Source organism: Aquarana catesbeiana, linkage group LG12, assembly GCF_042186555.1.
Source record: "Aquarana catesbeiana isolate 2022-GZ linkage group LG12, ASM4218655v1, whole genome shotgun sequence".
Taxonomy (NCBI): Eukaryota; Metazoa; Chordata; class Amphibia; order Anura; family Ranidae; genus Aquarana; species Aquarana catesbeiana.
Window position 1 is genome coordinate 141,617,646 of NC_133335.1, and position 22,723 is coordinate 141,640,368.

A 22,723-nucleotide genomic window follows, 5' to 3' on the forward strand; every position below is an offset into this window, starting at 1 on the left:
CTGTGGAGGGGGATTGCCAGTTTATAAAACGGCATTGTCCATCTCTGTGTTTGGACAGTGTTTTTGGTGGTATGATATAGATATTTGGTGATGCAGGTGGTTTGGTAAATAATTGTATACAATTTTGTATTAGTATGGGTGTTTAAAGAGAAAGTAAACTCCCCTGGTATTTTTGTACCTATAGGTAAGTCGATAATAAGGTTTACCTATAGGTACTGTAAATATCTCCTAAACTTGCACCGTTTAGGAGATATTTAGTGTATACTGCGCCTATTACGTCATCAGTGCATGCTCTCTGAAGAAACGGCCACCCGTGCTGTTTCTTCAGGGCCCGTGCTGTGACCGACAGCTCCCGCGTGAATGCACAGGAGTGATGTCATCATGGCTCTGGCCAATCACAGCGCCGGAGCCCACAAACTGGGAAGTAACTCCAGGAAAGATGATGGCCGTGTCAGCGGTGTGCGGGTGCGGCTGCAGGACTTCGTTCTAAGGTAAGTATTTCATAATGAGCTAGTATGCAATGCATACTAGCTCATTATGCATTTGTCTTGCAGGTTTTTTGTTTTTTTTGGAGGTTTACAACCTCTTTGAGGGTAAAGGTCTATTTATAATAAAGCTGTCATATTCTTTTTAAAACCCCAAAAAAGAGCCACAGCCTTAATCTTCCACACTTTAGTTTCCTAAATTCCTTTATTATCATAATTTGTGTTGGGCGAGCTGTCCAAGCTGAGCAACAGTTCGGCCCTGAACAGCGCCCATTCGGGTGTTCATAGAACACCCAAATTTGCAGGGGACTCGGCAGGAGAATGTCCCGCTGGTCAGGTGCAAAGCTTTTCCCAATCAGGGCACAGAGCACTGTGAAAGCCCTAATTGGACTTTGATGACTTTGCCCAATCATGACTCAGTGCTCATAGTCCCAGCCCCACACTCCTTCTCAGGTAACCTTTTGCTGAGTGAAGTTGGAGATAGAGAAGGGCTCAGTGACTATACATTTTTATCATTTTATCAAAGCAGTGATTTTTTTATTTTTAAAGTGAAAGCATAAAAATGAAGAATTCCTTCCAATATAGTGCCTGTGGGTCCCCTTAGTCTACCTGTAAAGTGGCAGATCTGTACCTTGTCTAGAATCTGCTGCAGCAATAGTTGCATTTATAAAGCCAAAAAAATTAAATTTTCCCTGCAAGCTGCCTTTATTTTGCTCAGCAACAGTTGGGGAGACAGTGTGTATGATGAGGCCACAATGTAGTGCACTGGGAACAAGATTAGAGATTTTTTGGATACATTTTGGTTTCACTTTGACTTTGGATAGAAGTAACGGGTGCGTCAAAATTGGTCTTTGGGTGTCGGTGGCACCTTCCCACCGTAACCCTATAGAGGTAATCTTGATGAAAGCATAAATTGGCCTTGCTGTAAAAAATTGCAATAATATGCACCTGTCAAACATGTGCAGAAAAATTGGTCTTTGGGTGTTATTGTGCCCATGAAACCTATACCAAAAACATTCTTCCAGATGAAATGATTGAACACCCTCAAAGCTAGGTAGCCACGAAGTCCTGCAGAGATTCCACATCCCAAAAAGACTTAATCAGTGACATCGCCATCAGGGGCTTCATAGCCGTTGATCCAGGACTGATTCATTTTTCTAAAAGTCAAACGGTCCACGGAGTCTGTGGACAGAAGCGTTCTATGATCAGTAACGAAACCTCCTGCAGCACCGAATGCCCATTCTGAAAGCACGCTGGATAGCATGGGCAAACTCACTAAACAGAGGAAATGATGCCCTGCCTGAGGACTGACCACCATGTCCACCTTTGCCTGCGGACACATTTGTTGCTGGCCCCCTTACAATGCCAAGGGAACATCTGCCTCTCCTTGTTGTCCTCCCAGACATTATTCAGAGTGAGGGGGCAATGCTTATAAGCAAATGTAAAGAAGAAGTTGAAATCTGTACCTAGATGCACTTTAATCAATGTAAAGAGGTGTTTGGTGCACTTTAATTTGAGTACTCACACTACACACATACACTCAACGGATGCACTATAATATACTGCAATATAATGCGCCAAACGTACAGTGATGCACAGAACTATATGGTGTTAAACTGGCAGTAATGCACACAAAACGATATGGCATTAAACTAGCAGTAATGCACACAAAACTATATGGCGGTAAACTGTCAGTAACGCACACAGAAGTAAATGGCGTTAAACTGTCGGTAACGCACAAAACTATATGGTGTTATACTGGCAGTAACGCACACAAAATTATATGGCGTTAAACTGGAAGTAACGCACGCAAAACTGTATGGCCTTAAACTGGCAGTAACGCACAGAGAAGTAAATAGCGTTAAACTAGCAGTAACGCAATCAAATAGATGGTGTTCAACCGTCACTACACTGACGCTATCTGAACTGTCCCTACTCTAGCTATACACTAATGTAAAAATTACTGACACGGTCTCACTACATTACAGTGGAACTAACTGAGCTGTCCCTACTCTAGCTGCACACTATGCAAAGCTGAATGATGACCCTCCTCACTACACTCACACTATCCCTAGACTGACACTAAACTAATATTCTACACTGACAATTGAAGCAAAATAGCACAGTATAGCATGCTAACTAACTAATAGCACTGAACAGAGCCCTGTTCTATCTCTCTCCACTTCAAAATCACACTGAAAATGTCTGCTATTGAAAGAATACTTTTATACTGTGGGGCGGGAATGAGCCATGATATGGATAAAGTCATGATGACAGTGTCCAATCATGACAGTGCTCTGTGCCCTGATTGGCTGAAGCTTTCACTGCTTCAGCCAATCAGGGCTTGCAATGCACTGTTCAGCGCCGCAATGCATTGTGGTCAGTTTGGAGGGCCAAAGAAACAGTCGAATGACCCGTTTGTTCTGCTGTTCGTCGAACGTCCGAACAGCGAAAGTTAGGCCCAAACTTTTGCTCAGGCCGAACCGTTCGCCCATCTCTAGTGTGTGTCAGTGTAGTGTGTAGTGTGTTAGTGTAGTGCAGTGTTTAACACATCATTACGTAACATATAGTGCTGTATATCCTTTTTTTTTTGATTGCTGCGTTTTTTTTTTGTTTTTTTCTTGTTTTTTTTGTCCCCTGCCTGCCTCCTTTTTTTAAAATTGTCAGCCTCAGTTTTTCTGACTGAGACGCTGGTGTCCCCCCTTTTTTATTTTATTTTTTATAGTATTTAGATCCAATCACACATTTCCTAGTTTCTATTAAGTTTGGGTAATAAGCCTGCCCCCATCATGTCTGGGAGGTCAACAAGGAGAGGCGGATGTTCCCATGCCATGAGGGGGCCAGCAGCGTCTGTGTCCACAGGCAAAGGTGGACATGGTCTGTCCTTAGGCAGGGCACATTGGTCTCTGTTTAGTGATGTTGCCCATGCTATCCAGCCACAGCATGCAGAGGAGGTGGTGGACTGGCTTACTAAATCCTCCTCATTCTCCTCATCCTCTATGACCCAAGCTGACACTAGTGTGCAGTCCACCACAGCTGCCAGAGTGGCTTATTCTGCCTCCTTGTTCGCAGCTACTCCATGCATCCAGCACAGTGGGGCCTCCACAGATTTGTTGGGGGCCTTCTCTCCTCCCATGCTGTGGCTTTGGATGCCCTTGGCACCGTGCAACAGCTGTGTGAGGATATCCCATGTGTCGGGGGTTCTTAGTTTCTCCTTATGGAAGACTATTCCCTTGTGGGGTTTTTCTTCCTATGCCCCTGCTTTGGACTGGGGAGTAGGATTTTTCCATCTCATCCACCCAGTCCTTTAAATACTATCATTTTACAGAACACTATTTATCCAAAATCTTTTTTATTTATTTATTTTTGTATTTTTTCATAGACAACTTTTGGACTCCTGCTTTGTATTTTTTTACACTGTCAGCGGTTGTTGTTTTTCTATGTGTGTCCCATGCTGTAGGGAGATGGGGCTGGTGTTGATGGCTCCCTCCTGGCTCAGTATGGGACGACTCTTTTTTGTGCTGTCAGCAATGATGTTCCTTTCCAGGCTATGGATTGTAAGGGGGTAGGCGTGGCCAAGCGTTTGCCGGCCGCGCTCCCCCTACTTTCTGCCTCTGACACACGCCGTCTCCGTATGAGCGGCGCTCAGAGAATGACGTCACCGCTGTCATGTGATGCGGCGTCTTCTTTCAACGCTCTGCGGGGCTCCGGCGGTGAACAAGCACCGGCCTTATAAGGAGAACGCCGGGAACCCCAGAGCCACCATCCTTATCCGATGACACCTTGTCTGAGGAGCAACATACCATCCTGCTCTTATCCTTAACGTTAGAGGGGTAATCCCCTCTTCCTTTGGCTGTATTTTGTGGATCTTGGACTGTCTTAGGTTCATGAGTGGGGGAGACACAAAGCACATCTTGGTAAGCTGGATTATTTTTGACATTTTTATGGATATTTGGACAATATTTTTCTTTTTCTTTTGATCATTGGAGATTCTGGTCTCCACTTGTTGAGGGGTGCCCCTTTGTTTTTGGGAGATCTCCCTGTTTGAGTAATACTTCAGTTATTTTTTTTATTTTTTTATTGAACCCTATGAAGCTTGATTCCTCTTTTTCCTAATTGGTAAATATGGCTTTTACACCTTGGGGAATCTTCCCCCTCTGGTTTTCCTTATACATTCTTTATTTTTCAGATAATCCCTATACTCGCTTTCTCCATCATCCTTCAGGATTAGGATTTCTTGCCATACCCAAGTGGTTTGAATTTTGCCCCTTCTTTGAAGCAATTTCTACCACATACTTCACGGTTGGGACGCAATTTTCAAAGTTCCTTGTATTATTATTATTATACAGGATTTATATAGCGCCGACAGTTTACGCAGCGCTTTATAACATTAGGGCAGACAGTACAAGTACAATACAATTTAATACAGGAGGAATCAGAGGGCCCTGCTCGTTAGAGCTTACAATCTAGGAGGGAGGGTCAAGTTATACAAAAGGGTAATAGCTGTGGGGGATGAGCTAGTGGAGAAAATAGTGCAGTTGTTAGATGGAGGCAGGATAGGCTTCTCTAAAGAGGAAAGTTTTCAGGGATCGCCTAAAAGTGGATAAATTTGGAGACAGTCTGACAGATTGGGGTAGGGAATTCCAGAGGATGGGCGAGGCTCGGGAGAAGTCCTGGAGGCGGATATGGGAGGAGGTGATGAGGGAGGTAGAGAGCAGGAGATCTTGGGAGGAACGGAGATGGCGTTTAGGTTGGTATTTTGAGACTAGGTTAGTGATGTAGCTGGGGGCACAGTTGTGGATGGCTTTGTGACTTATTGTTAGTATTTTGAATTTAATTTGTTGGGCGAGTGGTAGCCAATGGAGGGATTGGCAGAGAGGGGTAGCAGACACTGAGCGGTTTGTAAGGTGGATGAGTCTGGCAGCAGCATTCATGATGGACTGAAGGGGGGATAGTCTATTTAAAGGTAAGCCAATGAGGAGTGAGTTGCAGTAGTCAAGGCGAGAGATGACCAGGGAGTGAATCAGGAGCTTTGTGGTTTCACTGGTTAGAAAAGGACGTAGTTTAGAGATGTTGCGGAGGTTGAGGCGGCAAGCTTTGGAAAGTGATTGGATGTGGGGCTGAAAGGAGAGTTCAGAATCTAGGATAACACCTAGCACCCTGACATGTGGGGACGGGTGGATGGTTTTGCCATTGCTCTTCACAGAGAAGTCAGGGTAAGAGGCACGTGGGGGGAGGAAATATTATAAGCTCGGTTTTGGACAAGTTGAGTTTGAGGAAGTGGTGTGACATCCATACAGATATGTCGGTTAGTAAGTTAGTAATGCGTGAGGAGACTGATGGAGTGAGTTGAGGGGTGGAGAGATAGATTTGTGTGTCATCAGCATAGAAATGATATTGAAAGCCGTGAGAGGCTATCAGCTGACCCAGGGAAGAGGTGTAGATTGAAAATAAAAGAGGTCAAAGAACAGAACCTTGGGGGACCCCGACAGAGAAGGGAAGAGGAGTGGAGGAAGTAGAATTGTAAGTGACACTGAAGGTGCGTTGGGATAGGTAGGATGAGAGCCACTGAAGAGCACAGTCACGGAGACCGAGGGAGTAAAGTTTTTCGAGGAGGAGGGGGTGGTCAACCGTGTCAAAGGCAGCTGAAAGATCCAGAAGTAGGAGTACAGAATAGTGTCCGTTGGTTTTTGCAGTTAGTAGGTCATTTGTGAGTTTTAAAAGAGCAGTTTCTGTGGAGTGTTGAGGGCGAAATCCATATTGAAGGGGATCAAGAAGGTTGTTTGTTAATGAGGTGATCACTCAGTTGGTTGTAAACCAGGCGTTCAAGGAGTTTAGAGGAAAAGGGGAGCAAGGAGATAGGGCATAGGTTGTTAAGATTGGTAGGGTCCAAGGACGGCTTTTTGAGTATGGGAGTGACCAATGCATGTTTTAGAGCATCGGGGAAGACGCCAGAGGTGAGGGAGAGATTGAAGATGTGGATTAGAGAGTGTAGGATGGGGTCAGAGGGTGACCGTAGCATTTCAGAGGGAATAGGGTCCAGGGGACAGGTGGTTAGGTGGGCGATAGAAAGGAGTTTAGCAACTTCGTCTGGAGTAGCAGATTTGAATAGGAGGAGTGTCAGTTGTATCTGTTGACATGGGGTCTTAGCTGGGGGAGATACCTGTAGAGTGGAGATTTCATCACGGATTGTATCAATCTTGTTTTTGAAGTGATTAGCGATTTCCTGGGCAGTGAGTAAGTCAGTGGGGGGAGGCGGTGGAGGACAAAGTAGAGAGTTGAAGGTAGAGAAGAGTTTACGGGGATTGGATGAGAAGGTGTTAATAAGAGTTGTAAAATAGGTTTGCTTGGCAGTGTGGAGGAAAGAATAGTACTTTTGGAGGGCAGATTTGTATTGGTTGAAGTCTTTGAGAGACAGTCTTGTGCCACAGACGCTCAAGAGCGCGACTACATTTTTTGAGAATTTTAGTGTCATCTGTTTGCCAGGGTTGTAGGGGTCGAGGCCTGATTCTGCATGTAGTGAGGGGAGCGAGCTTGTCCAGGGTGGAGGACAGAGATTTATTGTAGATGGAAATGGCTTGGTTGGGGCAGGACAGGGGAGAGATTTTGTCATAGAGGTGGTCGGTAGCAGAATAGAGGAGAGAGGAGTTGAAGTTGCGAAAGTTTCTACGGGTGATGGTTAGGCGATTGGAGGGAAAGGTGGTGGAAGACAGGGGGAGAGAGAAACTAATAAGGTGGTGGTCGAAGAGAGGAAAAGGATTTTTTGAGAAGTTGCATGGAGTGCATAGGTAAGAGAATACAAGGTCAAGGGTGTTGCCATCAGAGTGAGTAGAAGCCTGTACCCATTGCTTCAGGTCAAATGAAGAGGTTAGACTAAGAAGTTTAGAAGTAGCAGGAGTGTTTGTATTAGCAGGGATGTTGAAATCACTGAGAAGGATTGTGGGAATATCCGAAGAGAGAAAGTAGGGTAGCCAGGCAGAAAACTCATCAAGGAAAGTCGATAATGGTCCAGGGGGCCGGTAGATCACAGCAATTCTTAGGGAAGTAGGAGAGAATAGACGTATACAGTGGGCTTCGAATGATGAGAGTGAAAAAGAGGGAGGAGGGTGAATAACCTGGAAGGTGCTCTGGGGGGATAGGAGGAATCCCACTCCACCTCCCTTGCGTCCATTGTAAGATATGTTTTTTTTTTTTTTTTTTTTTATGCTTTACCATTTGCTTTGTGTTCCCCTCATAGATTTTCCACATTACTGCCATCTGCAATTTTTGATTAAGCAGTTTTCCACCTCTTCAATTTGGCGCCTCTTCTGGATTTCAATATCCGGGGGTTCTCTTGCATGATTAAAGGTGTACGCAGATTGGGTGGATATCCGATGGACTATTGGAAACTTTCATGTCAATCATTATTTTTGTAAGTTCCTTATATATTTCAGTACAGGCTCCATATGCATGTTATGATATATATGTATACTTATATGATATTTTGTACCTTTCAGAAATGGCAAAAATTATCCCTGAGGAAGATTGCATAATTAACCATTTCGAAATGCGTTGGATTGGATTTTTTGTCATTACTGTAATACACTACAATTGTGTTGTCTTTATATTTGATTTCTGTATAAATTGTTTTTAATCCTTTTTGTAAAATAAAATTTGTAGTTTTTTTAACATAATTTTTTGTGTAGTTTTTTTAACATAAGTGATTGTGCCCTTAAAATTCCATTAGCATGAGCTCTTTTTTGCACTATTTAGGGATGGTGGCAACTTTTCACACCAACTTCTGAGAGTTTATCTTTTTTCTGTTCGCAGCTACTCCTGCCATAGCCACAGCATCATGCACAGAGGAGTCCGCTCAATTATTTGAACACAGCACCAGCCATTTGCTTCTTGAGGATGCACAGACATAATTTGATTCTGATGTTGGTTCTGAGGTAGAGGAAGGGAGTAAAATGAGTATACAGCGAGGGGAGAACACTGATAAACAACAGATTGGCAGTCATATTCCCTCAGCCGCAGCGTATTGCCAAGTTGGCTACAGTTATGATGAGGATGGAGGGGATGATGATGATGTGGTCACTGACACAACTTGGGTCCTGAATCGCAGGACCCAAGGAAAGGGAGAGGGAGGCACAACCTCAACTAGGCTGGATGTCCATCAGAGGCAGCCATCATTGAAGAGTAGAGAGCAGCCACCCTATTCCATCAGATTGTGGATCTGTTATCTCCTGGCCCACTTCCCACAGCTCAGCTGCCTGGGCTTTTTTTAGCACATGTGCAGCTGATTGCACTGTTGCAATTTGCAATCTCTGCCACAAGCAGGTCAAGCGTGGCAAAAACACCAGCCATTTGTGTACCACGTACTTGACTAGACATTTAACCTCCCACCACTCAGTCCGTAAGGACAAGGGCAAGAGCACCTGAAAGCCACACACAAAGGACACAATTCTTCTCCTCCTCGCTCCTCACCTTTCATGTCTACCCCTGCTATATCTCATGACCTCTCAGCACCCTCCACTGACAGGGATGATGGTATAGAAAAGGGTGTTACAGGTCCTTGCAACACGTCTGCCAGCAGTACACCATCAGCTGTAGAATATAGCAGGTAAATTTCTCTGCCCCAGCTGCTGCATCGAAAGAAAATACACTCCGTGCCACTCACATGCCCAGTGTCTAAGTTCCAGCTTGTTCAACTAAAGAGAGCTTACAGGGAAAATCAATTTAAATGCCATTTTTTTTTTTAATAAATGTCAGTTTTGCTGCAGCAGGTTCTATACACGGTACAGATGTGCCACTTTACATGCAAAATAAGGAGACCCCCCAGGCACTATATTTAAAGGAATTTTTCATTTTTATTGTTTCACTCTAAAGCCGTGTACACACGATCGGATTTTCCAACGGGAAATGTTGGATGTGAGCTTGTTGGCTGTAAGTCCGACCGTGTGTATGCTCCATCGGACATTTGTTGTCAGACTTTCCGCCAACAAATGTTGGCTAGCATGCTCTCAAAATTTTCCGCCAACAAATGTGTGTTTTCGGATTTTCCGATCGTGTGTACACAAGTCCGTCGGACAAAAGTCCAAAGTACAAACACGCATGCTCGGAAGCAGAAGCAGAAGTAGTCGGTCTTGTAAACTAGCGTTTGTAATGGAGAATTAACATTCGTGACGTGGGAAATTATGAAATCTTCAAATGCAGCGCACAATTCTCTTGTTCTTTAATGGGATAATAATGAAGCTGCTTTGCCCGTTATAACGAAGGAAAAAGCTCCTGCGCACAAGTGGGTAGCTGACCAAGCGGTATTGGAACACAGGCCTTGCTGCCCTCGAGGATGGGGAATCCTAGCTGACAACGAGAAACTAGAAAGAAAGGGCGCACCAGCCATGTGCATTATCCTTAGGTAAAATTTATTATAATATTGATAAAAAGGAACTACTTACAAACAGTAGTAGAAGATCTCAGAAGTGTAAAATAATCTTCAAATCACAGCATGTGGTGAAAGAGCAGCAGAGCCCACCAGAGGTGCCGGAAGAGCTCACAAGAATCACTGCTGGCTGACGCGTTTTGAGGGGAACACCCCCTCTTCCTCAGAGCACTGCAGTGAATCCTCCTTCAGCATTCCCCTCTTTTATATAAATGAGTACATAGGCCCACATGCACCTTCAGTCAATCAGGTCCAATCATGTAAGCCCCTCCTATTCATGCCCCTAAGGTAGGTGGACAGCAAAAAAGTAAATAAACAAATAAGTGATATGCGCTACAAAATAATGTTGATAGTGGTAAGCTCTGAAAGATACCGATAATATTAATGGTAATGATACTCGATGATGATAATAATAATAAAAGATAATGAAAACAATAATAAAAAAATATATATTAATAAGAATGCCACTAGAGGTGCATAGCCAGACCTATGACCGTTACCATGTATGCCGTATTAATAGGCAGAAGTGGAGGGCAAAGGGACCTACATTAAATCAAGATAGATGCTGGTCTCAATGGAAGCTGTTACACACCCCTGTTGATCGCAAGATGCCGTGCCGCCGCGCGCACGCCGCTCTCCATATTAGAAACGAGCGATCTCAGTGTTGTTAAGTCTTGGAGCGCAGGCCAACAGTGTCTGCGCTCCAAGCTAAGGAAGGGGCGGGCCTGGCGAGACCTCCTCTGCGATGTGCGTCGCTCGTGAATGACGTAAGCAACGGAAACAAAGACGGCGCCATGTTGCTGGAGGCAGCATAAACGAGAAGGAGAAAAATCGCTAATGGGCTAATGAGCAGCAACAATTCCATGTACGACGCCCAGTAGGAATACACATTTGCTACTCAGGCAGTAACAAAAACTATCAAAATAAAAATAAAATAAAAATAGAATTAAAATTAAAAACGGATACTAATAATACAAAAGTGTATTAGTATGCCACCAAGTCTTATATAATAGCTGGTCACATTTGGGCGATTGGGTCCAACTGAGGAGAAGCATGTGGGGGGGGGGGGGGGTTTAATAAAACTGCGCATAAAAATAAAATGAATTAATATAAAAATTAATAATAGAAATAAAAATAATAATAATAAAACATTATTATATTTTTCGCATTGGAATGGCAGAACAGGGGAAAATGCTGAAGGGGGTAAACATATGCTGCACTAAGCAATAACATCATACAGTACCATTAGTTAATATAGAAAGCAGATAAATACATTGTGTTTAAAAATAAGTACATCATGTATACATAAAAATAAAAGTAAAAATAAAAATAAGAGAGGTGTGCAATAAATTCATTAGTTAGTAGAAAAATACACTACAATCATATATAGAAAATACCTACATAGGCGTGTCACTCTCTATAGTTATTGGAGGCAGCATATTATTGTAAACTAACGGATATCAAATGACAATCAAATAAATTTCATGAAATAGAAAAACTTCACTAATAGAATGGCAACAGCAACAATAGTAATAATAATACTACCAAAGGTCATAGAGACCTAGTAAAATGGTTCAGCTTACCCGCATCATAAGGGGACTAAACGCCTATTGTACGTACATACATATAGACATCAGCACAATACCCGGAGCCAGGGGTGAAAAATCAACCCTGGGGAAAGGGGGGGTGGGGGGGAGAAAAGGGGGGTGGGAGGAGACCGCAAAGGTGTTCTATGTAGTTAGACGATTTTATGGACCTCTGGATCCTCTACCTCTATCTAGAGCTCCCCCAATGGACTCAATCCCAAACACTCGAATACCAGATGGATCTCTATGGTGGGCTTCCTGAAAGTGTCGAGGAACAGGGTATTTCACTCTAGTGTTGGTGATATCACATTTATGCTCACCGATACGCACTCTCATGGGACGAGAGGTGTGCCCCACATATAAACGCCCGCATGGACAAATAATGCCATACCATGCCACCACGTGATCTGTACCACAGTTGATGAACTGCTTCAAGTGATGGACCCTTCCGTCACTACCAGTTACTGTCTTTTTTCTGTGCCACATGTACTGGCATGTACCACAATTCCTGACACTGCATTTGTAGCTGCCTTTCTGGTTGAAGATAGTAGACCACACATTAGTGGGCTTATTGGAATCTCTCTTGACCATGCTAGGAGCTACCAAGCTTCTTAAGTCTCGGGGTTTCCTATACACTATGCTAGGACCATCCAAGAGGTGCTGACTCAGCACCGGATCGTGCTTGAGGATGCCCCAGTTCTTCTTTAAAATGCTCTGTATAACAAACGCTTTATTAGTGTATTGTGTGGAAAACCGAGTTTGTATAGTGTCAGGGTTGGTAGTGGAAATAGGTCGTGAATCATGTATGAAAGGCTCGTCGTACAGATACATATTTGTTAAAGGCAGACTCTATTAAAGCAGGATCATATCCCTTGTCCAGGAATTTATTCCTGAGGATATTACTCTGCTCCAGATAGTCACTCTTCTTAGTGCATGTGCGCTTTAGACGGCAGAACTGTCCATAGGGGACGTTCCAAATCCATCTAGGGTGGTGATTGCTGTCAGCATGTAAAAAGGAGTTGCCGCCACCGGGTTTAAAATGTGCCTTGGAGAGGATATTACCAGCTGGATCACTCCTAAGTTCAAGGTCCAGAAATACCAAGCAATCTTTATTGATAACATGGGTGAACTTGATACCAAAGGGGTTGTCACTACAATACTCAAGGAATAGTTGTAATTCCTGATCTGTCCCATCCCAAATGATGAGAATGTCATCAATTCCTGGACAAGGGATATGATCCTGCCTTAAAAGAGTCTGCCTTTAACAAATATGCCAATCTGTACGACGAGCCTTTCGTACATGATTCACGACCTATTTCCACTACCAACCCTGACACTATACAAACTCGGTTTTCCACACAATACACTAATAAAGCGTTTGTTATACAGAGCATTTTAAAGAAGAACTGGGGCATCCTCAAGCACGATCCAGTGCTGAGTAAGCACCTTTCGGATGGTCCTAACATAGTGTATAGAAAACCCCGAGACTTAAGAAGCTTGGTAGCTCCTAGCATGGTCAAGAGAGATTCCAATAAGCCCACTAATGTGTGGTCTACTATCTTTGACCAGAAAGGTAGCTACAAATGCAGTGTCAGGAATTGTGGTACATGCCAGTACATGTGGCACAGAAAAAAGACAGTAAATGGTAGTGACGGCAGGGTCCATCACTTGAAGCAGTTCATCAACTGTGGTACAGATCACGTGGTCTATGGCATTATTTGTCCATGCGGGCGTTTATATGTGGGGCGCACCTCTCATCCCATGAGAGTGCGTATCGGTAAGCATAAATGTGATATCATCAACACTAGAGTGAAATACCCTGTTCCTCGACACTTTCAGGAAGCCCACCATGGAGATCCATTTGGTATGCGAGTGTTTGGGATTGAGTCCATTGGGGGAGCTCTAGATAGAGGTAGAAGGCACCAGAGGCTTTGCAAATGCGAGGCCTACTGGATCTTCACCCTCGGCAGCTTGACCCCCAAGGGGCTTAATGAGGATCCAGAGGTCCATAAAATCATCTAACTACATAGAACACCTTTGCGGTCTCCTCCCACCCCCCTTTTCTCCCCTTCTTCCCCCCCCCCTCCCCCAGTGTTGATTTTTCACCCCTGGCTCCAGGTATTGTGCTGATGTCTATATGTATGTACAATAGGCGTTTAGTCCCCTTATGATGCGGGTAAGCTGAACCATTTTACTAGGTCTCTATGACCTTTGGTAGTATTATTATTACTATTGTTGCTGTTGCCATTCTTTTAGTGAAGTTTATCTATTTCATGAAATTTATTTGATTATCATTTGATATCCGTTAGTTTACAATAATATGCTGCCTGCAATAACTATAGAGAGTGACACGCCTATGTAGGTATTTTCTATATATGAGTGTAGTGTATTTTTCTACTAACTAATGAATTTATTGCACACCTCTCTTATTTTTATTTTTACTTTTATTTTTATGTATACATGATGTACTTATTTTTAAACACAATGTATGTATGTGCTTTCTATATTAACTAATGGTACTGTATGATGTTATTTCTTAGTGCAGCATATGTTTACCCCTTCAGCATTTTCCCCTGTTCTGTCATTCCAATGCGAAAAATATAATAATTTGTTATTAGTATTATTTTTGATTCCATTATTAATTTTTATATTAATAATTTTATTTTTATGCGCAGGTTTATTGACCCCCCCCCCCCACATGCTTCTCCTCAGTTGGACCCAATCGCCCAAATGTGACCAGCTATTATATAAGGCTTGGTGGCATACTAATACACTTTTGTATTATTAGTATCCATTTTTAATTTTAATTCTATTTTTATTTTATTTTTATTTTGATAGTTTTTGTTACTGCCTAAGTAGCAAATGTGTATTCCTGCTGGGCGTCGTACATGGAATTGTTGCTGCTCATTAGCCCATTAGCGATTTTTCTCCTTCTCGTTTATGCTGCCTCCAGCAACATGGTGCTGTCTTCGTTTCCGTCGCTTACGTCATTCACGAGCGACGCGCGTAGCAGAGGAGGTCTCACCAGGCCCGCCCCTTCCTTAGCTTGGAGCGCAGACACTGTTGGCGTGCGCTCCAAGCCTTAACAACACTGATCGCTCGTTTCTAATATGGAGAACAGCATGCATGCAGCGGCGCGGCATCTTGCAATCGACAGGGGCGTGTAACAGCTTTTTACTTTTTTGCTGGTCCACCTACCTTAGGGGCGTGGATAGGAGGGGTTTTCATGATTGGGCCCGATTGACTGAAGGTGCATGTGGGCCTATGTACTCATTTATATAAAAGAGGGGAATGCTGAAGGAGGATTCACTGCAGTGCTCTGAGGAAGAGGGGGTGTTCCCCTCGAAACGCATCAGCCAGCAGTGATTCTTGTGAGCTCTTCTGGCACCTCTGGTGGGCTCTGCTGCTCTTTCACCACATGCTGTGATTTGAAGATTATTTTACACTTCTGAGATCTTATACTACTGTTTGTAAGTAGTTCCTTTTTATCAATATTATAATAAATTTTACCTAAGGATAATGCACATGGCTGGTGTGCCCTTTCTTTCTTGTGTCTCGTGCTTTGCCGGTGATACTGATGGAGTTATTGCAAACTAATTTTCAAAGGCTTTTTTTTCTATTGATATCAAGAATAATATTATTATGTTTTTTTTTTTTTTTTTTAATTTATTTGTGCAAGTTACCACAACACCATTATTCCCTAGTTTTTAAGAACAAAGATTGGTGTCCCTTGTCAATTTTACATTGTATTTTTTAAAATGTAACTGCCAACTCCCAAATTGTAATTTGAAGTAAAACACATAGCCACGTATTATTCTCCACAATTTTTTTATTGTGCATTAAAAAAATAAAACAAATAAAATTAGACACGCTATCTGCCAATAGAGCTTAACCAAAAAGTGCATTCTATGCATCCAAAAATATAGAAAATATACCAAATCTAATCATTATTTAACCAAAAAAACAATGTCAAAGGAATAACTACAAGGCCAATAATAAATAACACGTTATCTCCTCCAATTCTGCAACATGTCTGGTTGACGAACGGCCATTCAGAAATGAACTGAAAAGCACAAATCAACACTCACCAAACTTCTACTGACATGAAATTAGCAGAAGGAGCCCAAAGTGTGGCGCTAAAGAGCTGAAAAACCACGTAGTATGTCTAGTATGTCACTACGTTCGCAATTGTTGGCCAACGTTTGTGTGACCATGTGTATGCAAGACAAGTTTGAGCCTAAACCCTGGGAGATATTTTGGGCCAATTCACACTGTTGTGCTATGCTAGCGCATATACCTTATGCCATGGTCTAAGATGCTTTTACACCAAAAAAACTGCATATACTATTGTTAAACAATGCACTACAATACACAGTTTTGCATGGTAGTACCCCACAACACACGTCGGTTAGCAAGGTGTGTTACGGTGCCATTTTGAATGAATGGCAAAACATCACAGCAACACACAGTAATTGTAGGTTGGGCAGAAAGAGATTGGATCTGTGCTGGTACTCTTGAGAAAGCCAGACTTCAGCGGGCGGACAGAAGCAACTGAAGTGCCCACAACAGGTGAGGAATAGGATGATTATGTGGCAGACTACACTTGGGTGCAAGGAAAGGGAGAGCAAATGACTACTTGTGTGACTACAAGATGAGAACTGGCTTTGGGAAGCTGAAGTCCTGTAGCATCACTTATTCCCACATGCTCAATTGGAAAGGTATCCTGGAATCCCAGGCAGAGGTTACTTTTCCAGGATATCTTTCCAATTGAGCATGCAGGGATAGGTGACACTATACCCTTAATCTTACTGCTTGAATGCATGCTAAGAAGTCTCCTAAACCAGGCACAGGAGGCACCACCACCAACAGCTTCCCACCACTGGACAATGCAACGATAAGAACAAGCTACAGAAGATGTATTGAGGAACAATAGAGCTTGTGCTACTATCTGTCTAGTGGTTCTACTCCTGGGAATCGGAGGCAGCAGAAGACCAAGGAAGAGAAGGAGGGTTTGGAGCTGTAGGTAAAGAAGAGAAATGTGTACAGGGTTTGTGGGGGAAAGATTGAATGTTGAAAACCCTAGCCATTGTACAAGGGTTGGGTGAGCAAATATTGAACCATGTTGGGCTGAATCACATCCTCTTGGATGCACACGAAAGACTTAGTTGATGTTTTTGTGTTTGCACAACTTATTTAAGAAAATAAAGACAGTCCAATTACATTACAATTCAAGAAAAATGATCAGGAGGGCTCTGCTCATGAGAGTTTACAATCTATAATGGAAGGCCAAGTATAACAAAAGATAATAAATGTGTGGGAAGGAGTAGTCTGAGAGCTTAAAATTTCAGTTGTTAGGTAAAGAGGGGATAGGCTTCCCTATAGAGATTTTTTTTTCAGGGATTACCGAACGACAAGAAAAGTAGGAGTAATGTCAGAGAGCTCACCTTGCTGGTCGCGGTGCTGGTGCGCGCCGGTGCACGTTGGCTGTTGTGCATGTCCCTGCAGACGCTGGTCTGTGTACTGGCGTGCGGGCGCATGCGTGCGTGTGCGCGCGCGGGTGTGCGTGCACTTGTGAGCGCACATGCACGCGGTGTTTGGTGCCAATCGGCCTATTTAGGTTTGCCATGCACTCTGCTCGATGCTGCCTGATCAGCAGCTTCCGGTTCCTTAGTTCCCACTACCTTATACAGTGTTCCTGTGTTCCAGATCTCCTGACGACCCGGCTTGCCTCTGACTTTCCGCTGATTGCTGCCCGTACCCGACCTTGGCTTGTTTGACCCTTCTTCTGCCTGCTCCCTTGTACCGTGCTGCCTGTCTGTTGCTGAACTCTGCCTGTGTCCTGACCTGCCTGCTTGCTCCTGCTCAGCGCCTGTTTGCCTGTGTTCCAGTTCTTCATCTGCTGCTTGAAGATCCCCTTCCACCCAGCACCTGGATCCCTCTTCAGGCTCTCTTACCATTCCTTACTCCCGTGCCTCCTGTCCATTCTACCAGGGGCCACGAGTGGGATACGTACGGGAGACCACCCTCTGCCCAAGCGGACTCACCGGTCTGGTAAGTAAAGTATGACAGTATCAGGCAGCCATGACCGAATCAGGGCAGGGGGCCTCCCCCATGGATGAACTTTGCAGACATCTGGCGGGTCTTACCCAAGCCATGAAGAGCCTTCAGGAAGGCTATGCAAGATTGGAGGAGCGAGTTTCGGTTCTATCCTCTCCCTCCAATCCCCAGGGAGCGTCTTCTGCTGGACTTTCATCTGCACCCTCAGTGGTAATGCTTCCTCCTGAGCCCAGAGTACCCACTCCTGAAAGGTTTGCCGGAGAGCGCAGCAAGTACCGTGCATTTCACAACGCCTGCAAGCTCTATTTTGCTCTGCAACCACGCACCTTTTCTTTAGAAGCAACAAAAGTGGGCTTTGTGTCATTTCATTGCTGTCCGGTGAACCCCAAACCTGGGCCTACCACCTGCTGGAACAAAAATCAGTATCCTTGGATAGTTTAGAGGCCTTCTTCCTGGCCATGTCCCAACTGTATGAGGATCCGCAGTTGACTGCGACTGCGGAAGCCGCTCTGCACTCTCTACAGCAGGGTCACAGGGCAGCGGAAGATTATGCGGTGGAGTTCAGACGCTGGAGCTCTGACACCAATTGGAACGACGCCGCCTTGCGTCACCAGTTTAGAATGGGACTTTCGGATCCCCTAAAAGATGAGCTGGCACGTGTTGGAATACCCCCCTCCTTGGATGAACTCATCAACCTGTCCATCCAGATTGACCGTCGTTTGAGGGAACGCCGGTCAGAGAGGTCTTCCCACCAGTTCCGCCCTACTTGGATGCTACCTAAGGTTCCCAGTTCGGTCAGTCAACTTCCTCCCATCTCTACCGCACCTGCTCTAGATGCCCCAGAGCCTATGCAGCTTGGCTTGCTCCGCCCCACACTGACTCCTGAGGAAAAGCTGCGTAGATGAGCCCGCAACCTTTGTCTGTATTGCGGTGAACCCGGGCACTATGTGAGGGCCTGCCGCAACAAGATGAGCAAGTGCCTTCCTGTTTCTTCATTTTGTGCATCTATTGTACCTAAGACCGGTTCTCACCTTGCTCTCTCCATCACTTTGCAGCTTCCAGGAGGGACTACCCCAGTGACGGCCATCATTGATTCCGGTGCCTGTAGTTGCTTCGTCCACCTGACTTTCGCTGATAATCACCGCATCCCGCTTCAACCTAAGACCCAAGGACTTACAATACACCTGGCAGATGGCTCCACCCTTCGTTCTGGCCCGGTCACCCAAGAGACCGTCCCTTTACTGGCCATCATTGGCACCCATCACCAGGAACTTCTTCGTCTGGATGCCATCTCCTCTCCCCTCTTCCCCATCATCTTGGGAATACCTTGGCTGCAAACCCATAATCCCAGCATTAACTGGACCACAGGGGAAGTTACTTTTCCTTCCGAGTACTGCCAACAGCATTGCCTGTACAGGTCCTCTACTGAAACCTCTCCACTCCTTTGTATGGACTCAGATCTGGAACTACGACAGTCCATCCCTGAACCCTACCGAGACTTTGTGGACGTATTCAGCAAGAAAGGAGCAGAAACATTGCCTGTGCACAGGCCTTATGACTGTCCTATAGAACTCCTACTGGGAACTGAGGTTCCCTTCGGAAGAATCTTTCCGCTAACTGAGCAGGAGTTAAGCACACTAAAAACCTACATCAACGAAAATCTGGAAAAAGGATTTATCCGCCCTTCCACCTCTCCAGCCGGTGCGGGCATCTTTTTCATCGAAAAGAAGGACCATTCCCTATGTCCTTGCATAGATTATTGGGAATTGAATAGGACACAATAAAAAATGAATAGTGCAGCGCTGAAAATACTAATCAATAAACATAAATGTCCATAAATGGAGATACACAGAGAGTGTCAGCGGTGATGCAGGGTGCTTCATGCAAGTCCAAAGTGCTCTTAAAATCTGTGCTCCCCCTCTTGCCAGTCAAACCGCTCACCTTATTGCAGGGACCCCTGAACTAACAGGAAGGTCTCATAAGCGTTTACCACTAATTAGTGGTCAGGGTGGTGTCTTGACTGGAAAAACCGGAAACCTCTTCCTTATTGGGGCTCAACAATTTTCATCCAAATATGCATGAAATAAAATAAAGAAAATACATAGTGCTCTCTGCATAGCTAAAAAAATGAATCCTTTTATTAAAAGACAGGTACTCACAAATATAGCACTATAACCAGTGCTGGGAGTTAAGGCACGTATTAGTTACAGATGAAAATGAATAATAAGGTGGCTGCAGCGACGTCTAAACCGGGATAAAAACCAATCCGAATAGGATAACTATCAAGAACCGTTATCCCCTGCCCTTAGTACCAGAACTTTTTCAAAGGTTGGGAACCGCAGTCGTGTTCAAGAAGCTTGATCTTCGTGGAGCTTATAATTTAATTCAAATCCGGGAAGGGGGCGAGTGGAAAACGGCATTCCGCACTCGATTTGGGCACTCCGAGTACCTTGTCATGCCCTTTGGCCTCTGCAACGCCCCTGCAACATTCCAGCACTTTGTCAATTACATTTTTCATGACTACCTGGATTTGTACGTAATAGTGTATCTTGATGATATTCTGATCTTCTCCTCCTCACTGGCCGATCACCGCAAACATGTCCGGAATGTCCTAACCAGGCTCAGACTACACGGTCTCTAAGCAAAACTAGAGAAGTGTGAGTTCAAACTCCAGTGCATCCAATTCCTAGGTCTAATCATCTCGGTGGATGGCATCAAGATGGACCCTGAAAAGGTGTCCACCATCCTGGATTGGCCTGCGCCTGTGGATAAAAAAGGTGTGCAGCGCTTCATCGGCTTTTCTAATTTTTATCGGAAGTTCATAAAGGGATTTTTCAGCAATATTCGCCCCAACAACCGAACTAACCAGGCAGATTCTCTTGGACTCCTCAGGCCCAGGCAGCTTTTGAGAAATTTAAAGAGCTCTTCTCATCGGCTACCATTGTGAAACACCCTAATCCTGCTTTACCATTTGTCCTGGAAGTCAATGCCTCAGAAATAGCAGTTGGAGCTGTTCTTTCTCAGTGGCAAGGTGCCAAAGCTCTTTTGTAAAAATAAATAAAAAACACAAAGCGCTGTGATGGTTAATAACTAATAAATATACACATCAAAAAAGTGAGGCTGCTATCAAAAAAATGTGTTCAGAATCACTATAAAAGGTAAATGAATAAAATGTGTTTGAAGGGCTTCACAATGTGGTAAATTCATGAAAAATTGGCTCTTAAACACTGGTAACTATATAATCAAAATAATCCAGCAGTGTTAAAAAGATGCAATCTAAAAAATATATATATGTGACACCATGTGCATAATTGTATAAATAAATAAATAAATAAATAAATACTAATGTGTTGAAAATAAAGTCACTTCTAGTGATAGTCCACAAAGCGTGAATAAATACATCAGACAACCAAAAAACACATGAAAATTAGCTTTTAGTACCAAGCAGCAAAGTTTTTAAATAGCACACAATTGCTTAATTGGAGTGCTTTTTGGCAATTTTAAACGATAATGTTCCTTTGCTTTAGTCACATCAGATGTAACGATCCCCGTCAGACATCATATGTAAAGCAAATAAAAGAAAAAAATCTCATTGCGCAATGCTCTTAATAACAAGGTACACAGGCAAACATGTGTTAGATCCACTCACGTGCGCCCAATAGTGAAAGGCATATGCAGGTGTATAGAGCAGTCAGCCGCCTTGGTATGTTTATGTTTATTTTATTCTATATTTTTTTATTTATTACTTATTACTTTTTCCTCCCACTATATTTATCTATAACCACCATATCTTAATGATATAGTATCTCCAAGGGACCTAATCTGACATATTGATCATAATTGTTAATGCCCTGTGAGAGATTGTTATGTGGGGTTTTATAGTTAGGAATGTCATACCAGTTTAACACCACTGGAGGGAGCCTGTACATGTAATCATATTATGGATGTTTAGTTGCAATCTTTTTATATATGCAGCGGTTTTTTAATTAATAATTTGTTATCTCTATGTTTATTGTATGTTTAATAAAAGTGTATTTTAATGAGTAATGAAGGATATGCAGTAAGCAGGATGATGACCGAATCACGCTGTAGCTATGGCAACCGCTATGCCACTGTGCTATAAATAAGAGACCGTGATAGCTTGAGTATATCCTTGAAAAAGTCACGTGACCGTGACGCAACGCGTGGGAGGAGCCAAGGATGCTCTATGCAGATCGTCAGTATCTAGCTGTGTGCTGCAGTGATTCTGCCTGTGTCCAAGGCAGCTGACTGCTCTATACACCTGAAGAGGTTTGAAGAAAAAGGATATAGCAAAGATTTTATAAAAGATAAAATCACAGAAGTGAACCAAACCTCAAGAGATGTGCTGATCCAAGATAAATGTAAGGCAAATGATGCTATAGATGATGTACCCTTGATTATGGACTTCAGTGTACAACATAAAAGGATGGAGAGAATTATCAAAAAACATTGGTCTATTTTAAAAACTGACACTACTTTGACAAAAATCCTCCCAGAGAAACCGAGATTTATATGTAGACGAGTCCCAACTTTAAGGGACATCATAGCTAAAAATGTCCCGGACCCCCCCCCCCCAGAAGAACAACTGATCTTTCTTTCTTTCTTTCAGGGTAAGGGGTTCTTCCCCTGTAAGAGGTGTTATGCCTGTAAGAATACCAACCAAAATGGGTACAAATGTCAGAAATTTTCTTCAACAAGCACTGGAAAAGAATTTGAAATAAGGGACTTTGTGTCATGCAGGACGGAAGGGGTGGTATATGTCCTACAATGCTCCTGTTCTCTCCAATACATTGGCAGAACGAAACGGCCAATGTGGAAGCGAATAAGAGAACATATTCAGAATATTAAAAAAGGTTACCCAAAGCACAGTGTTTCAAAACATTTCGACATATGTCATAATAGGGACCCCAGGGGTCTAAAGTTCTGGGCAATCCAAAAGTATAAACCTCATTGGTGGGGTTGCAATAAAATTAGGGAACTCAGTAAGAATGAATCCAAATGGATATTCCAGATGTGTACGCTAGAACCAAATAGCTTGAATATTGAATTCGATCTTAATTGTTTTATATCTGATTTTTAGTGTAATTTTATATATTTTTAAATTTTTTTTGGCAACTTTTTTATCCTGTGCATATTGACTGCTTATTATATGA